The sequence below is a fragment of the Perca flavescens genome, chromosome 21 (assembly GCF_004354835.1).
Source record: "Perca flavescens isolate YP-PL-M2 chromosome 21, PFLA_1.0, whole genome shotgun sequence".
In the NCBI taxonomy this organism is placed as follows: Eukaryota; Metazoa; Chordata; class Actinopteri; order Perciformes; family Percidae; genus Perca; species Perca flavescens.
The window spans coordinates 22,105,017-22,126,068 of NC_041351.1; the positions used below are offsets into that span (position 1 = coordinate 22,105,017).

Below are 21,052 nucleotides of genomic sequence, written 5' to 3' on the forward strand. Positions count from 1 at the left end.
GTTAAACTAACACGGCCAAGTTAAATAACTTAATTAATAGCTATGGATTGTTTTTTTTTTTTTTGTTAAAGGATGTGATGTGGAACAAAACAGGACTATCATCTCTGCCTCCAGAAATGTTTATGATACCTGAAACTTCAATGTGGGAGGAGGTGGGAGGGAGAGCGGGGGGACAGCGAGGCCAGGCCACATTAACCTGGATGGTACGATGGGTTACAGTGTGGGTGGGGAACATTGGCTAAACCCTGTTTTTCAAAGGCATAGAACACAGAGGGGGTTTTCTCCTTGTTCAGTTTGTATTTCTCCGTTCTGCCTAAAAACAATAAAAAAGTTGGAAAAGCATAGAACACAGTGCAGGGTCATGGTAACATGTTCCCTTCCAATACTGAGCCTGGCTTTAATTGGTCTTAAAACGTCTGACGCCGTGACTGTTTGTAACAGGGTAGAAGAAAGGGAATGAGGAGGAGGAGGAAAACACAGTGACCAGCAGAAGGGTCAACATCACACTCTACGGGAGGAACACACGTCATACAGGTAAGCAAGAGAACATTGTGACATTTTCAAACTGTTCTTTCAGTACCGTAGTAATAATTAGACCTTTTGGAGATGGAAATTCTTGTGTTCTTTTGGACATTCAAAGCATTCATTCATGCCAAGCAGCTGAAAATGAGAAAGAATCTTAAAGCTTTTAATCAGGGAGGCATGCGGACCAGACATGAGGTTGGTAGGTTTCAAGCCTATGACGTCTGGTGGCCGGGTTGGCTCAGTGGGTAGAGCAGGCGCACATGTATTTGGAGGTTAATGCCTCGACGCAGTGGGCCAGGGTTCGAGTCCGACCTGTGACAATTTCCCGCGTGTCTTCCCCCCTCTCTCACCTAGCTGTCCTGTCAAATTAAAGGCAGAAAAGCCTTTAAAGAGGAGCTCAGCGTTTCGGTTTGACTGTTAGAGAGTGTTTAGATAATTAAAAGCTATTTATTTAGAAGCGGGCTGGCTGGTCAGTTGGCTAACGACCAGCATTGCCACCTTGTGCCCCCCTTCTAGCCCCGCCCCTGAGCTCTAGACCACACTCGAAATGTACAGAGAGCACAATTACAATTATTGCCCCCCAAGAGAGCAAGCATTTGGTGCGACAGCGGCAATGAAAAAAAATAAAAAACGGTCCTTTTAACGTTCATCTCTACTGTGTTGTGTCCACTTGTGCCCAGTCTGGCGCTCTCTCTCTTCTCCTGTTATTGTGTCCCTCGCTGTGCGTGGAAAATAAGGTTCCATGCATCCATGATCAACACCGTGTGCTCAGACAGGCTGTGACTCACACTCTGACTAATGGTTATTCCAATGTCCGAAACCTGTGCCAGTCTGGAACACTTTGACAATAACACCCGGAAATATTTCCTCTTCCTCCCTTTTTTTATTAGGTGGGCGATTTGAAGCACACGTTGACCTGAGGCCTATACCTGAAACAACTTTAGTCACTCTACACAACTTTTGTTTTTCTGTCCACAGCTAAGAAAGCCTTTCGGTGTAAAGCCCCCTCAGATTGGTATAATCTACATTTGATCCATTCTATCTCTTCACTCCTTTAAAAATGCCCTGTTTTCCTACTACAGTACCAACTGTACCTGTCCATAATCCTCTACAACGCCATGGTAACACCTCTTCTAATATCATTATTAATATCCTGTTTCATTCTCGCTCTGCCTCAAACTTGATTATGACTGACTGATTATGATGTTTGTTTTAGTTTTTTTGTCTTTTTTGTCTGTTTTTGTTTTAACTGTTGTGTCTAATTATGAGTGTACTGTATATTTATTAATTGTTAAGCCCCCCCAAAAAACGAGATGCTGAATCTTAAGGGGTTACTCCTAATAAAGAAATGACCAACAATGGCTTTAATTAGATGTAAATGAAAGGCCTGCCGACCTGTTTTTTGTATGGTGACTGCCATGCAACTACACATTTACTAAACTTGAAGTCATTTAAGTGCGAATCATTAATCATTCTATTATCACCCACATTTCTCGAGCTGTTTTAAACCTCAGAAACCTTTGGTATGCCACAACATGAGTGTGTATTTTTTCTGCTGCAGTATTATCTCTTGAATTTGCAAAATGTGCGCAAGGTTTGAAATGTACGGAAAGACGATTAGGGCCACGTGTGAAAAAGGTATTTCAGTTCTGAGCTTAAAGTCAGAATTTCTGAGAATGAAGTTAGAATTCCGAGTTCATGAAGCCAGAATTCTGAGAAAAAAAGTCAGACTTTAAACTCACTTGAAACTGAGAATTCTGACCTTTTTTTCCTCAGAATTCTGACTTCAAACTCAGCACTCAAATACTTTTTTTCACGCGTGGCCCTAATCCTCTTTTGTAGAAACGCAACCCAGATTTCTGTTCAAAGGCATAATAGGCTACAGGAGATTGCACACTAGTGACAGTGAAAATTCAAGTCTTTAAGTCAAAATCAAAAATTTGAAATGTTACAAACTCCAACACAAAACTTTGTTTTGAGCAATTATTTCACGAATTAGAAACTTTGCACTATAATACACAGTAAAACTCAGTTATAAGTGACATGATCAGGTTCACAGTGAGCCTCTAGCATCAGCCTGGCTCATGCTGCAATGCCTTTCATTGTCAGCAGGGGTCGCACTCGTACCACAGATTTCCTGAGTCTAGCCAAAGGCAGCACTTGTTGCTCACTGCTGTTTTATCACTGGAAGATGTAAGAAATGAAGATCAACAGATGTCATGAACAAGGACTGAGGGATGGTGCATTAAACTTCATGTATGGCCAGAGAGATGAATTATTTCTGAAAACAGATAAATGCATTTTACAGTATGGTTAAGTACATCCAGTGTTGGGGCCATGTTTTCTTCCCGTCTACTGTCACTTTGTCCTGTGTCTTTCAGTCCCTCCACTATGTTCCACCATAAAAGGTTTAGATCCATTTGCTCCGAACCTCTCTCGGTTTTTGGCTTGGTTTTGGCCATTAGAAGAATTGCAAATTTGGTTAGAGAATGTTCACCATTACCACACAATATAAACTTGAGAAGGTCCTGCCTTACATAGTCTTGTGGCCACGTCTAGAGCCGTGGTCCCAAACTCGCAGCTGACGTTACGTCGCCTTTATGTCATGATGAGGGGCCTTAGAGCACACCAGCAAATTCCACACCGACTTCATCTCAACTGTAAGGATGTGACTATGCATCGAGAATCGGTTAAAATCGTCAGAAATGTGTAAAGATTACAACTGAGATAAAAAAAAGTTAATCGGTATGCAATTTTTAAACAGCCTAGGGTGTAATCTTTATATATATATATATATATATATATATTCATATATAGATCCTAGTCGCTCCACATTTTTTATTTCCATCCACAGAAACCGAGGCAAGCAGAAGACAAAGAATGGGTCCAGGAGGGACCATGATGCCCCAATATGTGTTAATGTGTGCAGTGGAGTGAATAAGTAAATAACAGACAGTCATAGTCACGGCACTTGCTAACAGAGGCCATCCTATGAATTAGCGAGGGCCATCTGTTGTACCGGTTGCTCTCCCTGTCATTAACCCTACCTGAGGGCACCATAACCCCGATGGCTCTCCTCTGTGTGTGTCTGATTGTGTCCGCGTGCTCATCTGTCACTAGTTGCCAAGCAGTCCACTCTACTCGCCAAAGTGACCGGGAAACCCAAACAAAGCCGTGTGTGTGTGTGCGTGTGTGTGTGTGTGTGTGTGTGTGTGTGTGTGTGTGTGTGTGTGTGTGTGTGTGTGTGTGTGTGTGTGTGTCATCTGAATGGAGAAAAGTTATGACACAACCAAAATGATGTAATACACAAAGCAACTTAATGGTGAAGAACACACATGTATTACAATTAATTAATGATATTCTCTCTCTACTGACAACTATAAGCATAGCACCTGTAAATTATAGATAATAGTATTATTGTATCAGCTGCGTCAGACCCATTCAAACTCCCCCAGATTTCCTTTTATACATTTTCAATTATAAAATAACGGGGGACTTTTATTGTGAAGAAGTTATAGGAAAATAAACCTCTTAACCTTTTACAGATGCTGCTTTGACCACTCTTCTTCTTCGTCTTCTGAAATAGCAATATATAAAATACTATTTATACTATGGCTTGACTGAATACTGATGGCTATCAATTACTGAGAGATACATATTGCCCCGTAAGCCCAGCTAATCAACAGTTTAGATTCAATATATAATCAATGATCCGTGTAAACGGTTGCTTTCCATCATGCATAATTCCAGAGTTGTAACTAAACCTTGACTGAGAGACTAGATAATAAGCGCCTGTGAGGAGCACCATTGTCTGGACGGGTCCCCACAGGGCTTTTTTGCGAATTTCATTTTGTGCACATGCATATGAACGCATGTTCACGCAGGGACATGGTTATCTTTCCTGAGCCATTGCCCATTTCCAAGCGTGATAAATACCATTAGCTGTATTTCACTCTCACTTTAGTTAACGCGGATTCACTGAGCATCCCTGGATGTGGCTGCAAGCAAGCAAGACACAGACTCACAGACTAGACAGGGATGCACTGTATGCTAGCGCATCAACTTAGACAATAGACCTTTTTCACGGCATGTCTATGACAAGTCAAAAATGTCTGCTGTGAAAAAGGTCCATGCTGTTGTTAGTCAACATCTAACTGGAGGAGTGGAGTGGAGGGAACGCGAGTTTACTTGATTGCTGTTCCTGTGTTTTACTTCCAGGGCGTGTGTTTTCTCGCGACCGGATAGTTCCGCTTCATTCTCTCATTGAAGTTGTAAACATTGCCACGCGAGGGGGAGGCGGGGCCCTTGCGCAATTTGCTTATGCAACTCGCGTTGTGATCTCTGACCTCTGGTAGCCAAACTGCCCTAAGTCTTCCATTTCGACTGTGTACACTCCCCATCCACACGCAGCAGCAGCCTACCTTTATAATGACCCCCTGCTCACAGTGAGTGCAATAGCCGGGAGCAGTAACACTTCATATAACACCACCACACTGAGCTCTGTGCTATTTATAGGATGAGACGGTGATCAGAGATTGTCTTTTTGTTCTTGATGTCTGGCTTTTGTTGCTGTTGTTGTCTATCGGTCTGTATCCTTCAGAATCACTGGCCTTTCTTGCAATGACAACATAAGTACCATCTGATGTTACATTAACAAAAGGCACTGCATCCCTTGAGGCTTTAAAACTTAAAATCTTTATATCTATACACTCAATGTAATATGCCATTCATGTCGTATCACAATATGTCAGGGAATGTCTGAAGCGCTTGGATTACATTGAACTAAATCCATTCATTGTTTCTGGATTTCCTAATATATTCTTCAATACTTACTTATTTTAAGGTCTCATTCATTTGCTGCATCTGCTACCTGCATGTTTCTTTCATTCATGTTTTTAATCACACTGTGTAATGGAACATCATGTTATAGATTAGACTGGACTGGATTGGGATAAATTAGACTGGACTATGTTTGACTTTGGATGTAACCCGGACAACATTCAAATGCACGGATAATTCGTTGTTTTGTCATTAGTGAAGAACAATATTGACCTCGTAGTTGAAAAAGGAGCCTAGTATAAGAATGACATTTCTTCGTACGGAGTCCGTTCATTCGCATTTGGAGATCGACGCTTTTTGACTGGCAAGATGGCGGCGAGCGGAAAAACCAACTGCTTTTTAGTAAACTCTGTGTACACAAACATTTTCAATGTTCTCAATGCTGGAGTTAAGGTGTAGAGCCCCTGGTGATAATTGGAGCAAAGTCTCATGTTGTGTCGAGCCTTCTTAGTGTTTTAAAAATAGTGATTTTGATGCGATCATAGTAGTGACTCTAGCTCTCCCATTCAAAAGGCCATTTGACCGAAAATGAAAATACAGTCAATCTTAAAAGTGGAGCTTCCGTCCTAAATATGCTTTTAAACGAAAGTTTGACTCGGGTACATTCACAAAAAGACCCTAGGTTGCATTTTGGCGAGAGTTACACTTTAAGGACATACGCACATAAAGACAAACGCGAAAGAGATGTAGAAATATAATAATAGTTTGGTGTGATTGATGACTCTTCTGGGATTACAGAAATATGTTGGCCCTCCTGTTGTCACAGTGCATCCATTATGCCCCTTCATCTGGTTTTGTATTGTAAGTTATGCAGGAAACGTGTTCCAGTGTTTGTATGCAACACGCCTATGGGCCTTGTTTAAATAGATTGATTATCAGTACTGGGAATAAACACTTCCCACTGGTTTGTGACTGGGCTGACAGTAATGGGGGCGTGTGGCAGTTGTCATTTGCACATGTGAGTGGAGAAACATTGGTATCTATATTTGTGTGTGTGCGTGTGTGCGTGCGAGTATGGTTTGTGTAGTGGAGACGACTGGGTTTCCAGTTATGCAGTCCAATTAAGATAAGCCTCCTCTCCACTCAGCCGAAGAACGTCAACAAACAGAAAGGAAAACCTGCTGCTGCGGCACACACACACACACAGCCACACACACACACACACAGACCGTTTCCATCTGGTAATAAAATCCATCTTGATTGATCCGATCAGAAGTGGACAGTCCTTAGTACGTGTGTTTTCATCTGGCAGTATAATGGCTCTCCTGAGTAACCACTTGTGATTGGATTTCACATCCCCGCTCTATATGCCAATACACATGTACATCATTTACATTTGCATATAGGCTGGTTGTTTGTGTGTGTGTGTGTGTGTGTATAAATGCCAGTTGTTACTCTCACATAAATCATAAAGTGCTGGCGACAGTCTGTCTGTGTGCCAAAATAAGGACGTCTGGGGTTGCCGGGACCTGTGCAGGAGAGAAGTGGTGTTTAAAAGTCTCTGTGTGTGATCTCTCAGTACATTTGTAGCTTTTAACTGAATAGCTGTGGTTTAAAGTTCAGTTTTATTTTAACTCTTGGGAGTCGTGTTAAATTACTGCTGATTACATTTCCTGATTTTGATGCTTAACCAAATAATGGGGGACTTTTATTGTGAAGACGTTTTTAGGAAATTCAACCTCTTTACTGTTTTACAGCCGCTGCATTGACCACTTTTTGTTGTTACGTGTCCAACAGGGGCGTTTTTTGAAGAAAGTGATTGCCCCACTTCCTAGCATTGGACGCTTGCTGGGCTTGCTACTAGAGGTTATCAACTTCTGCCCAATGACCACTGCCACGCAAACAAAAAGAACAGGCTACACCCTCCTACAACCGCGATGGCTGCACCGGGTTGGACGAACGCTTTACTCGTGGGCTGCGTGCTCCTTGATTTCAAAACGGACCAACATAGCGGCTCATTTGGAAACTTTCCCTTATTTTTAAAATAGTTCAACGAAATGTGTTTCTGAAAGCATTTTATGCTTGAAATAGGGTATGCAGTTGTTGACTTTGTCTTCATTTCAGATCGACAAAGGCTAGTTTAAAAGATTTTCGGGAGTTTTTGAGAGACGGCGAGTCTAAAGTAGCCCGGATCTCAACTTCATGCAAATGAGGAGGGGTCAACTCGATGCCCTGCTTCTCAAAAGTTGCGGGGGGGGGTTGTATTTGTTTGGCACCTCTGAATGTGGTCTGAGGGATCGGATCTCAATGCGTCCTCAATGCATCCTGGGTGCACCTGTACTTAGAGCTGTCCACTTGTGATCGTATTACACACACACACACACACACACACACTTTTCTGTAGCGTAGTCAGAGGGTCTACGTGTATCTACAGCATTGTAAGTGTTCCTCCACAGATTCCACCCGCGCTGACATTTACCTGGTAAGATGAGACAACAAATGAAGAGGAGGAAGAGGCAGGGAACGGCACTCAATGAATGCATGGACAAAAGAAAAGAAGGAGAAACACAGCTTTTAAACACTGGATATCAACAGGTTTTTGGATATGAGCAAATATCACAACGCCGACCTTTTCAGGGAGGGGGTCGAAGGAATAAAAGTGGGAGGCTGTGTTCTGCAAGCCCACCGCCAGTGGGAAACTTTGTTAAAAAATCCTATTTTTGCACGGCTGCATGCAAACGGGAATATTAGTGGAATATTCACTTTCATTAGCCATGTAAACAGCTTAGTCTGAACATTGTCTTTTTCGAAATAAGGACAAAAACTGGAATATGATGTGCATGTAAATGTGTAATGGCCAGTGAAGGCAGGCCAGACAGGAAGACGTGGATGCTGCACCGCAGGGTGCTGGATTTGCATGCGTTGGTCATAGCATGACTATGGCAGCAGATTTTTTGAGTGATTGTGCCATTGTGGAGCATCAATCCTGCAGTGATTCCAGAAGGGAAGGCATGTTCTCTCAGTGCAGAGATAATGGGGCATGATTTCACGGACACTATCTTTAGCCCTGCGTTATACATTTTATGCACTTCGAGATTGATTTGGTCCCTTCATGACTGTGGACTCATGATGCATCTTTGTCTGTAGCTGATGAGAGAGCAGGTGAAGGAGTGATTGCTTTAGCTGGTATATCCATTGGGCTAAGAAGGATTCAGAAAATATAATAGGCCTACTGAATTAGATTAGTCATTTTTTTCATTTTTGTTGCTTTGTGATGAGAACAAAGTTCATAGTCAGTCATTCAGTATTTGCCCATTTTAGTCCCCATTTCATTCCTTACATTTCATACAGCCTTTTCCATTATGACCCAGATCTGCTGTTTTTTCATCCTTTTGTTGTGTTATTTTCAGACAAATTTTTTTTCCATTCCCTGACTTCTCCCAAATGTTATAAATAGCTTGTACACTACACATCTAAAGGAGAACTGTTTAGAAGGCCTTTGATTTGTCTCAAAGGGATATTTCAGTTCGACACCTCCTAAACGTTCAGAGCCATTGACACAACACTATAGAAAAGGCTCTCATGGGTAAATTTACTCTTGGTAGAAGTAATTGTCTTCTTCTTTTAATTGTCTTGTCTAGCGTCTAAAAATTACATTTTTAGCCATATTAGCAGCATGGCTCTAGAGATGGCAAGTTCAGTGTGTCAGTCCACCACTTTAGTCTAGACTAACTGATTGATGGATTACCATGACATTTTGTGCAAACATTTGTGGTCCATATGGATAAAACAAAATATATATATATATATATATATATATATATATATATATATTGATATTGGAGCATCGACCTTATCTCTCCCTCTGGTACATCGCACACCATGAGTTCGGAGCATGTCGGAGTCCGACCCAGGCTCACGCCGTAGGCTATGTAAATGAAGGAGCCGACCTTCCATCCACTCTGCTCAAATGCATTTGTCAGGCACATAGTTATTGAAACACAGACTGGTATACTACTGAACACTGTTTATTGACAGTAACCCGCTTGCAAAGATCAGAAAATTGCTACTAGCACGGGACATCCTGCACAAACCGTAATATGGCGATCAGCTGAGAATGTTGGGGTTACTAGCTGAAACGAAAGAAAGAAAAGGACCTGGTAATAAAATTGTGAGTAGAGCAGTATTGCTCATTTAATACACTAATCTAATCAAAATTTTAGTTGGCTCCAGGGCTGGACTGGGGTAACAAATCAGCCCTGGACTTTTGAGACCCAGAACAGCCAACCAAAATAGGCCATACACAAACCATCATTGCACTCCTCTTCAACACATGTACATACCAGCAGGGTTCAACATTGGTGGAATGGTAGATTTGCTTGACTCAACAGCCAACATTCACTAGCCATTTGGATGGTGGACAAAAAGTTAATTTTTAACCCTGCATACCAGCCCCTAACACTCTCACTTAGTGTTAGTAGCCTACTTACTGAGTCTAAAAGGCTGCCTGGCTCCTGGTGGCAAGATAGCTAAAGGTTGAGGGTGGAGCATGGCTATCATCAAGATGTCTTGTATAGTAAACAAGTGACAAGTCTGTAAGTTAAACTATAGCTGCATTTTGTACACAGTATGCAGCTTATGCTAGTGGAATGTGGATACATCAGAAAGTTATAGTACTATGTTTGTTATATAAGTGCCTTAACTTGCTAAAACATAACTAATGTTAGCTTACTAACAGCTAACTTGTACTCTCTGGTAGATAAGGGGTGCTAAAATAATTTGTTTGACATGCTTAGCTAAATCTTAAATGTGCTCTGTCTCTAAGATAGGATGGAAGTGGGCCATAGCGGGATGTGATTGGCCACATGGTTCAGATGAGAGACAAACCAGTTGGCCAATCATGTGATATCTCTCTCCTTTCTGTGGGCCGGTCAGTCAAAGACAAACAATGTGAATGGCCAGTGTTCATATGAAAGACACACAAGTGGGCCAATGATGTGATCTCTCTTCTCTTTATGGGTCGATAAAAAAAAATTAAAAAAAATAAAAGTGCAGCCCATTCAGCCGGCATACCGGGAAATCTCCCAGTACTCCCGATGGCCAATCCATGCCTGGTTGGCTCTGATGTCAAACTCAGGATATAAACCATTATCCTCAAATGAGCTCACAGGTCGATGATATATAACAGTCTGAGGGGATTTAAACTATTTACCAACAGCTGCAAGAAAAACTTTGCAGGGAAACCAAAAGTCAGCACACATTTCAAGTTGTTCTTTACCAGAGGCTGCAACATTCCCTCCAGCTTGTTCACTTCGAATCGGGCCTGTCCCGGCATGCTGCCAATGGGCTCCACAGCATCTGCACTGTCTGTGATGAAAAACCGGGTAGATGAGATTGAGTGGCTGAAATTGTCTTTACCTGCTTTCCAAAAGCCAGGTGAAAAATTGCGACATCATCACGACCCACCAGCTAAAGTTAGACAAGGAGAAACGTTCAGAGCATCCAGTATGGAGAGCACAGCCAAGTTTGTTGCATTTGTTGCATCAGAATAAACTGCCAGGAAAACGTCAATCTTCATTTTGCGACGTTTAATAGAAGAAAATAGCCACGGTTCCATACATGTTTCGGTCTCTTTGTACACACACACTCACACTATTCTCTTCTAGAGCTAGTGCTTCCCTCCACTGAGCGTACTGATATGATGAAATGAACAAGAAAAACAGAAACGTTTTCAGTGCGCTCCACATTCGTCACTCACAATACAGCTAAAGTTAGATGTAGACACATCTTGGGGCTGTGTTGGAATGTGAGTCACAGACTGGAAAAAGTTGCTGTTTACAGACTCCAGGGGTCCTTTTTACTTCAGTTATATCCTCTAGGGGAATTCCTAGACAAGCATTTGGGTAGTTGTCCCACATCAATATAAACAACACCAGCTCGATAGATAGATAGATAGATAGATAGTCTTTATTAATACAAAACTGGGAAAATGCATTGCAAATCCAGTGTGAATTAGTAGTTAGGGATTGCTGTACGGTGGCCCTAAAGTGCAAAACACAAAAGCATATCACAGTGAGAATGAGAATACAAGAGAATGGATTGTATGCTGTTTAACCTCTTGTAGATGAACAACGGTCAATGGGAGAGTCTGCTGGCACCTCAGGGTGCAGGTCTGATTATCTGAGGTGAGAGAAGGTCTGGCTGTGAATCACTTCACACAGACAGTCTGGTAATGATACAGTGTTAGTTGTCTTCTCCGAATCTCCATCCTGGATCCAGCTGCTGCAGGTATAAATATAGACGGTTGCCATAGCAACATCTGTACAGGTGTCTGGCAATCACGCTAGTGGAAATGTGTGATTATAGAGACTGTGTGTGTACGTGTGTGTGTGTGAGAGAGTGCGTGCATGTGCGTATATACCTTAGCTCTTAAGTGTGATTTCATCTTCATCTACTCGCTCTTCTCCTTCCTTTTACCCGTCCTCCTCCTCCTCTCTTGCTGCTTTGTGTTTTGCAGGCAGTCATGGATATATATACTTTATGAATACAGATTAAAGAAACCCATAATAAATGTAACGTAACATAAAGATAACGTGACATTATGTCTCGGCACCCATATTCACTTTTATTTTTTGTATTTTTTGACAATCCGTTTTATTGATCTGTGCAATATTATAATACTATTTTTATTAATAACTTTGCAATATAATTATTATCGCAACTACCTGCCCTTGTTTTACGACGGATGTTGAATGAATGTTTGTCTTAGGTTATACATGGACTCGTAATTTCGTCGTATTCATTGTACTATAATTACAATAAAGGCTTCTTATCGTCTTATCTTAAATTATGTAATATGTAAATTCAGTTTAGAAACTTTATACAAATCCCCTATCCGAAACCATGGGCTAGTGCCAGCCATTCCAAAAAACTTATTTATGAACTTCAATGGAAAATAATCTCAGAAAGAAACATCACAAGTTGGTGTCAACATAAAACGCAGCGCTTTCAAGCCGAAGAGAGAAGTTCACTTCTTAGAAAAAATAAAAAATACTTTCACCCAGGAAACACTTGTTCGTTCATCCAAACCACGATCTTTTTCCTAAACTTAACGAGTCGTTTTGGTGCCTAGACTTGACTGTCATTGCTGCATGAAGCTCAATTTTTCTGGCTAAACTCCACCACCACGGCCCCTGAAAGGACTGTCATCCGGCGGTGCCTTGTAGCCGGCTTGCAGTCACCTGTTGATGGCTAAACAACTGCCGCTGATACAGACCTCTGGAGCCGGCGTCCCAGAGCTCTGTAGCAGCTAAACACAACCAGCAACTGCCACTCAGATACTCAGATGACTTTTCACATTACAGCCTTTTACTTAGGGGTATTTATATATGATGTATTGTTATAGAAGCATTGATCACTTTGACAGGAGCAATACCCCTGAAAACCGCACCCTGCCTATAAATGTGCAACAAAAGTGAGGTAATGATCAGTAATCATCCTCTGAGAACCATGAATGTCTGTATGTGCACGGTCAAAGCGTATGACTTCCAGTGTATTCCCTGGGTTTGTGGAAGTTAAGGGGTCATCCCTCAAGAAAGTATGACAGTTTTATGTAATTTCACACATCATTTTCGTTTATTATCACCATATCTGTGTCTAAAACATTGGAAAACAGAGAAGATAGTAAATAAATAACACTGAAAAAACTTAAAGACAAAACTCGCTAAAGTCCACTGGGGCCTGACTTAGATCTGAGGAAGGTCATTTAGTTAGTTCTGACGAATTTACATTTTTTTTTTTTTTACATAGGGTTAGCTGCCTGGAAGGCGACGTTGTAGGCTTAAATCACCATCGAGCTAAGTTTAGACACCAAAATTATTAGTTAACGCTATAGTGTGTCGTTTCTGTCGCCCCCCCCTGAGGAATTCTAAGTAATGACAACAAAACTATCGGCGCATTCACATGATACAAGCCTTCCGTGATCGCGCGCCACCCCTCCCCCACACAGTTGCTTGTAACCAAGGAGGACAGGGAGGATTAAAAAACATGATGAAAAGGTAATTATCTTCGCTCGAGTGAGCAGAGAGAGTTGTGTGGAGCTGATGGTCTTAATTGGCTTTGTATCAACTCATTTGGCAATGGCCTGAACTGACGTCCATTAATATCAAAAAGTTACGCAGTAAAGATCATGGTTTGGATTAAAACACTCCCAAGGAACACACATTTCCCGGGTGAAAGGCTTTTGTTTTCCCTGGGAATAGAACTCCGCTCCCTGGCTTGAAAGTCCTGTGTTTATGACCCACCCTGACCTGCTCCCTACGCAGCCAACAGCAGCAGTCATTGGGCTGCATACAGCAAAAAAAAAAAAAAAACGTGCAATGCTTACGAATTACAGTACTTTTCATAGCAATATGAATGTATGGTTCATGAGAACAGCCTGGACATTGCCATGACGTTTTATACGTAGTTGTACAGAGCACACACTCGCATTCCACTCATCGGCAGTGTGGATGTCACTGTGCTCTCCAGTAACCTGAGTCAGTGTGGGATTACCCTGTGAGAACACAGTAAACCTGTTAACCTAGAACACAACACTGCAGTGATTCCTCTATCCATCACTCCACTGAATATAAAGCACATTTTTCGTGTAGAGTTTCCAGCAGTCAGCCATTGCCTCATGGTTTTGAAAGATCACTGAGTACGGAACACTTAAAAGAAGAAAGCGATCTTTTCCTCCATCCGTGTGTGGCTGCTGTCAGTCAGCATCTGCTGCACTGTTGAATATAAAACACATCAACCTGGCTGGCTCACTCTACCTCGACAGGAGACTGGGTTTACATTTTTAAAATGTGGAACAAACTGATCATCTTTAAACCACTGACCAACTACATGCAATAATAATTCTCTCTGTAAATGTTAAATATTGAGTCTGTTATTTAGGGACTGAAATGTGAAATTATTTTGTAACAATGACTTAAAAGATATTGTTGACTATAAATAGCTGAAATAATATAGATTTGCTTTCCATTTTGAGCATTCAAACATACTCAAAGCTACTTTACTTAACCAATATTATTATTACATAACAACATATGACTCCAAATGAATGCAAATGTTCCTCTGCGTCTGCTAGATGTGTTAATAGACAGGTTGGTAAATGCAGGTTTAATATCTTTCTCCGTGGAAATAGCATGAGAGTGCATTGACCATACAAATAGAATGAGTTAGCCTGCTACAACAGTCACAGTTGTCGTGGTTGTATTTTCTTTTTCCTGTTTTCAAGGAAATAAAGTTTTGTCTAAATGATGTATAAGCTATGAATGATTAATTCTTTATTTATTCCACAGAATAATAAAAAAACATGTAAACCTAAAAAATAATTCTAGTAAAGGATATTAAATCTTCTGCACAAGAAATAGTTGTGCGCTTTCTCAGGAAAAGCCTTTTTGGTCTTAGTCCAAGGAATTTCCTATTAGACTTTGATGGTCCGGATGAGGTCACAGTGACTTACACAGCCAAGGATTCAAAACCTTCAGTGTCCCAGTTTGTGTTTGTCCCAACCAACGCTCTTGCAAAAATGAGCTTTGCTCTCAATTGGTCATATCTGACTTAATAAAATTATCTTTATAGCTATAAATCTATCTATTGATGTTAATGTTTTTTTTATTGTAAATGTAAATATACGTTATACTGTATTATACCATTGTCTGGGTGAATACTGGATTCTGATTGGCTGCTAGGTGTCCATTAACAGAAAACTATTTTCGTGAAATAAAAGATCGTATTTTTAAACGAGCCGCCGTTTGGTGCCTTGCTCAGTGGCAACTTGGCAGTGTTCATATAGCGTTGAGATCATATATCGCAATCAGCTCTCTCGCACCACGCAGTTCAAAGTAGGTATTACAGCTACGGTAGCCTTCACGCTTCAAAAAGCCGGTCTCTTGCACTTTTCAATATCCTTTTTCTTTTTCTGGGCGAAGAAATATTATTATTATTCTGAATACGTGTGGTCCTCCATGTTTCCTTCTTCAATCTTGCCGGGGCCCGGGAAGCTACGATACCCATTAGCAGCATTAGCAGCACCTGTGAGTTTATCATGTGACAGCGTCCACCCCAGTTCATGCAAATGCAAATGTAAAATTTCAAGCCAAAAGGAATACTTGGAATTGATGGTGGTGGTAAATATTCAAAGTTTGTGAACGGGCAACGCAGATTTGGATAATGTATAACTGAACACGTTCCACACTGGACCTTTAAAAAGGAATTATTTGGCAATTGACCATAGTAAATGCAGGTTATAGTCCTTAGGCGGAGGCAGCTGTCCAACTCGCAGCGGCCTTCGCGTTGTCCATTAATTCCTGATAATAGACACCTCATTGGGCATTAATCTTACTTATATTGTATTATATTACATTAACTGGACATATACTGTATGAAAAAGCATCTACACAGCTGCAGCAACAGTAAATGTGTTTATATATAAGATTTCCTGAGATATGAAATAAATCCCTTTAATTAGTGTTTTGATTTCGGACTGTACATTCTGTCACTGTCATACAATCACGGGTCAGAAACTCTTTCTGAATAAACAAAACCTCATCCCCAAAGCAGCCTCTGACAAAAACAGCATGACTTATTCCTTAAAGCCAAACTTCACTGTCCTCAGCAGAGTCATGGCTATGGCCACCATTACCATGGCAACGAGGTACACCTCGCTAAAGCAGCATGGTCAGTCCTCATTAGAGATGAAGACTAAATGTGAGCATTAGCTACTTACAATTCATGTGATGTGTCCCTCTTTTGTCTTCCTACCTCACTCTTTCCACGCACACTGTACCTCACTAGCTCTCGGAAGCATGGTAAGAAGTGATGGGAGGGTGGGGGCTCTCACTCTCTCTTTCTGTGGCCATTTTTTGTCGTTTTGTTACATTTTTTTTTTTCGATTGCTTAAGCACTATTTTGAAAACAGGGACCGGTTTTTCAGAACACTACACAGAATTAGCACAACCACACACCCTATCAGCAGAACGCCTCAGACCCTCTTGCAAAAACGATACACTAATTTATAAAAAACATATTTTGTTACCATATGAAACACACACACACACACACACACGTTTCATTTGACTTCATTCAGTTTGAACCAGATACACACTGCTGTTGCTAACCTAAAACAGTACTGTAAATATAAAGTACACAGAGAAAGTGCAAATATACAATAAGTTCACCAAACACTACACAAGACCAATGCTGCAGAACTGAGGGAAATATAATTGATTTCTCTCCAAAGACCCACATCAGTCAACATATCGACATGAAGAATCAACAACAAAACGTGGCCCAGTTTTCATGCTACTACAGTAGTGTGCATAACACTGTTAGCTCCGCAACCAACAGACAAAACATGAAGTACAGTATCCAGTACAGGTTACAATCGCACAAAAATCAACAACAAACAAAAAACTGATCTGAAAAAGTACAGAAAATACTAGACATCTAGAGATCTGACCAGAGAATTTCATCAACATCACAGGCGATATCCTCATTGGCAAGACAACCGTGTTGAATGTTGAATCCATCCTTGCACAGCTGGGGCGTCGACTTGGTCACAGGCGTCCTCCATGGCCTCAATGAAGGGTACCTGAGCCTGGGGCCGGAGATCGTAAACCCTTGCGTGAATATGGGCCCCCTTCCTCCTGGAAGTTCTCGACCCTCAATCCTATGTAGAAAATAATACATGTAACCTACTGTAAAATGTCACAGGAAGGGGTATCAGAAGGGCTGATATGGTGCATACAATGAGCAGCTGATTACTGTAACTGTAGACAGATGTTCTTTTACCTCCTTATGACAGATGCCGCTGTATATCTACTAAGATTTGGCTGAACTCTTAGTCCAGCCTCCCTCAGGGTCAATCCGTGGTTCACAACATGGTCCACAAGTGTTGCGCGACTTTCATTTGATACATGTGGTCCTCTTCTTCTTTGAGCATATTCTCCGGCTTCAGGTCTTCCTCTCCTTCTCCCTCTTCCTCTACCTCTACCTCTGGCTGGGCCTCCGCCTCTTCCTCTACCTCCTTCTCCTTCTCTGTGGATTCCCCCCCTCACTCTCAGTCTTCTTCTTTCGACTCCTTCCATTTTGGTTGAAGGCGAGGTGAACTTACCTGCTGCATTTTATATAGTGCTTAAACCTGATTGGTGTGTCTACAATGAAGCAATCATGTGTTTGCGCACGTGGTGGCTGTGTTTAACCAACTGGTTCATGGGTGTGTTCATTTGAAAGCCTATGCTTTGAAATTGCAAGGCAATGACATCATGATACATTTCTGTGTCAAAAGTGTGTTTAGTGTTTTGCAAATCACTGTGTGTGATGTTTTGCAAAAAGTGTGTTATTAAGTTATGGATCCCGCTTTCTGTTTGGATCTGGCCACAAGACCTCGTCAACATCCCAGGCGATGTCTCTTCCACGTCCGACTCCTCTCTCTCTCTTTGTCCTCCTCCTACTCTGACTCTCGTTGCCTCCATGCTTGCAAAGTTCTCTAAATGGCTTACCTGAGGCCTATCTGTAGTGCTAAGGCTCAGACCGATTAGTGTTTTCAGGTCTGTATGTAAGTTCCTACAATTGCCAGATGAGTTTTGCATTTTGAACAGAGTGTTTTCCCAATGACAACAGGAGATTTCGTTTTTGAACAAAGTGTCTAATGTAAGAAAACGCGTGTAGTGTTTCACAATAAGTGTGTTACAGAATTGCAAGCAAAGTTGACAATGTGTTTAAGCTACAGTTACACTGTGTTTAAGGTATGCTACAAGAAGTTTAGGTATTGAGGCTTTGGTCTAAGCATTTGTTTTTAGTGTGTAAGCAATTGGCAAAAACTGTAAGCAATCATGTGTTTGCGTACCTGATGGCTGTGTTTCACAGATTGGCTCATAGGTGTGGTCATTTGACAGTCAGTGCTTTGGAATTGCAAGGAAGTGACATCATGATACACTTCTGTGTCTAATGTATACAAGTGTGTTTAGTGTTTTGCAAATCACTGTGTGTATTGTATTGCAAAAAGTATGAGTCTAACATAGTGCTTATAGTGGTGCACATCTGGGCCAATGTTTTGCTCCTTGAGTGTAAGGTTTTGATAATTGTGTAATACTTTTGATTTCAGTGTGTAAGCAATCGGCAAAAACTGTATTTCACCTTCAACCATTTCCTGCACCAGACGGTCAGTTCTGGATCGTGGTGTCTTTCTAACTCATGGACATTCTGTTCTAATCACTTGCCTGCATGCAAATCATGAATAATGCTTTTCCAACCACGTACTCACATGCAAATGAGGCTAATCTTGTCTAATAATGTGTCATAAGGTTGCCTGTGTTAATGCCATACAGAAAGGCTGAGCCTATACCTAGAGTGCATAGGGAATGGACATACAGTATGTGACCTTTCCTGTGGGTCTGATGTACTCATCTGCCCTACAAAGCAAAATGAGTTATTATAATTTTAATGACATTCAAGGCATCCTTTGTTATGTGACAGAACATCTTATCTCAAATGTGTGTCGTTTTGGAGAAAAATGGTAGTCGTTTGTACAGTAACTGCAAAAAGCCCTAGTGAAACAAAGCAAGAGTACAGTAACATCCATTACTGTATTCTTGTTATGTTTTACCTAACAAAAAATAAATGTGTTGCTGCGCAGTGAAGTTACTGTTTCCAGGGTGAACACACACAGCTGATTTCGCGGCATCCTCACGAGACGGTTTTAACATTTGCGATTTCACCCTTCTAACTTCACACAAATTTTGTTTGAGATGGCACAAAGCCGGGGAAAGAAGATGGTCGAACTGGTGTTGAAAAGAAAATACCCGGAGAATGATAAGTAACAGTGACAGATTAAACATTTACAGGCTAGGCTATCACAATATAAACACCTGTCAGCCGCCAGGGCGGGACTTCCTCTCAGAGGTCCATTCAGATAGATTTATGCTAACAGGCGATACATAATAATGTGGTCCTATTTAAAATAAATTGCCCCATTTGGGCCTTGATACAGCTTAGCAATGTGAGACTTTAAGCAGCCATTTCAGCACCAGAACAGTTTCCGGGTGGAAAATATTGACCTAAAATGGTCAAATTAGTTTTGGTTTTGGTATATCCATGTTCAGGAAAACAAATGGTTCCAATTATTTCAAATACAGTGTATCTAACACAACCAGAGCCCAAGTTGTGGCAAAATAGTTTTTGGAGAATCCAAACTGCCATTACATACTGCCATTTTCTTTGGTATGGTGCCACGTTTTTGGTAAGTAATACAAAGCAAGAATACATCCATCCATCCATCCATCTTCGTCCGCTTATCCGGTGTCGGGTCGCGGGGGGAGCAGTTCCAGCAGGGGACCCCAAACTTCCCTTTCCCGAGCAACATTAACCAGCTCCGACTGGGGGATCCCGAGGCGTTCCCAGGCCAGGTTGGAGATATAATCCCTCCACCTAGTCCTGGGTCTTCCCCGAGGCCTCCTCCCAGCTGGACGTGCCTGGAACACCTCCCTAGGGAGGCGCCCAGGGGGCATCCTTACCAGATGCCCGAACCACCTCAACTGGCTCCTTTCGACGCAAAGGAGCAGCGGCTCTACTCCGAGCTCCTCACGGATGACTGAGCTTCTCACCCTATCTCTAAGGGAGACGCCAGCCACCCTCCTGAGGAAACCCATTTCAGCCGCTTGTACCCTGGATCTCGTTCTTTCGGTCATGACCCAGCCTTCATGACCATAGGTGAGGGTAGGAACGAAAACTGACCGGTAGATCGAGAGCTTTGCCTTCTGGCTAAGCTCTCTTTTCGTCACAACGGCAAGAATACAGTAACTGCAAAATAGGGGTAAAATATCAAATTAAATATGAGGATTGATATGTACAAAGAATAAGCTAATATAAAGTAACAAAAACAGCCATATGTCCAATAATCTACCTACAACTACTTGGATGACAGGATAACTTTATAACATTTTTCTCAGTTTTGCACTCTGCGTAGTTACTGCCTTTTTGCCTTGTAGGGCAGTCATGCCCTGTAAGGACCTCAATATTGAAGATTGTCTTAGTCAATTGTATTTTGAATCGCAATACAATTCTCAATTTCTTTCCTGCAATTTGAATATAAATTTTGCAATTGCATTGCCACTTTGCATATTCAAATTGAATGAGAAAAAATTGCATGTCAAAATGTCTTGGCATTTGAATAGCGAGTTAAAAAACATATATGAAATCCAATTGATTGAGCTTTCAGCGCTTTTAAATTGCATGACAAAATTGCAATTTGAATTGACAATTGCAAAAAATCTATCTATCTTTAGTTCCCCCCTGTCACGGTTCAGTCCGTCCAGATTGACACTCTGGGGATCCCTAGTCCCACTACTGTACATGCTGTTCTCTCTTTCTGTGATGGTGAGACAGACAACATCCCATCCACCTTGGGGCTATACAGCTTGTTTGTCTTCTCGCTCACAAGTTGTGCTTGCAGGTAAAATAACTCTCTTCCTCCACTCTATAGTGTTGTATCATGTATTCTTTTCTGCTCTAATCTTTTTACAGAACATACAGTCTGTTTTGTTCATTTCTTCAAAAGCTTGTTGACCCTCTCCCGACCAGTGGATTCTAGCGATTGTACGAATATTGACTGCTCTCTCTCAGAAGCAAAAGCGTAATAACTCTTTGGGGAAAACCACCCACACAAAAAATAGGCAAATTTGAATTAATAACCCAGGGT

The 21,052-nt window shown here is 41.4% G+C and overlaps 1 protein-coding gene across 2 annotated transcripts in view; it reads left to right on the plus strand.

Moving 5' to 3' along the window:
- Window positions 1–1,734, plus strand: part of rab26 (RAB26, member RAS oncogene family) — a 122,989-nt gene extending 121,255 nt beyond the window's left edge. The window contains exons 10-11 of one of the 2 annotated variants that reach the window (XR_003691362.1): window positions 442–534; window positions 1,416–1,734. The gene's annotated coding sequence lies outside the window, so the exon portion shown is untranslated. The remainder of the gene's footprint in view (window positions 1–441; window positions 535–1,415) is intronic. The other variant, XR_003691363.1, reaches the window with a different exon arrangement.
- Window positions 1,735–21,052: the final 19,318 nt, after the last annotated feature.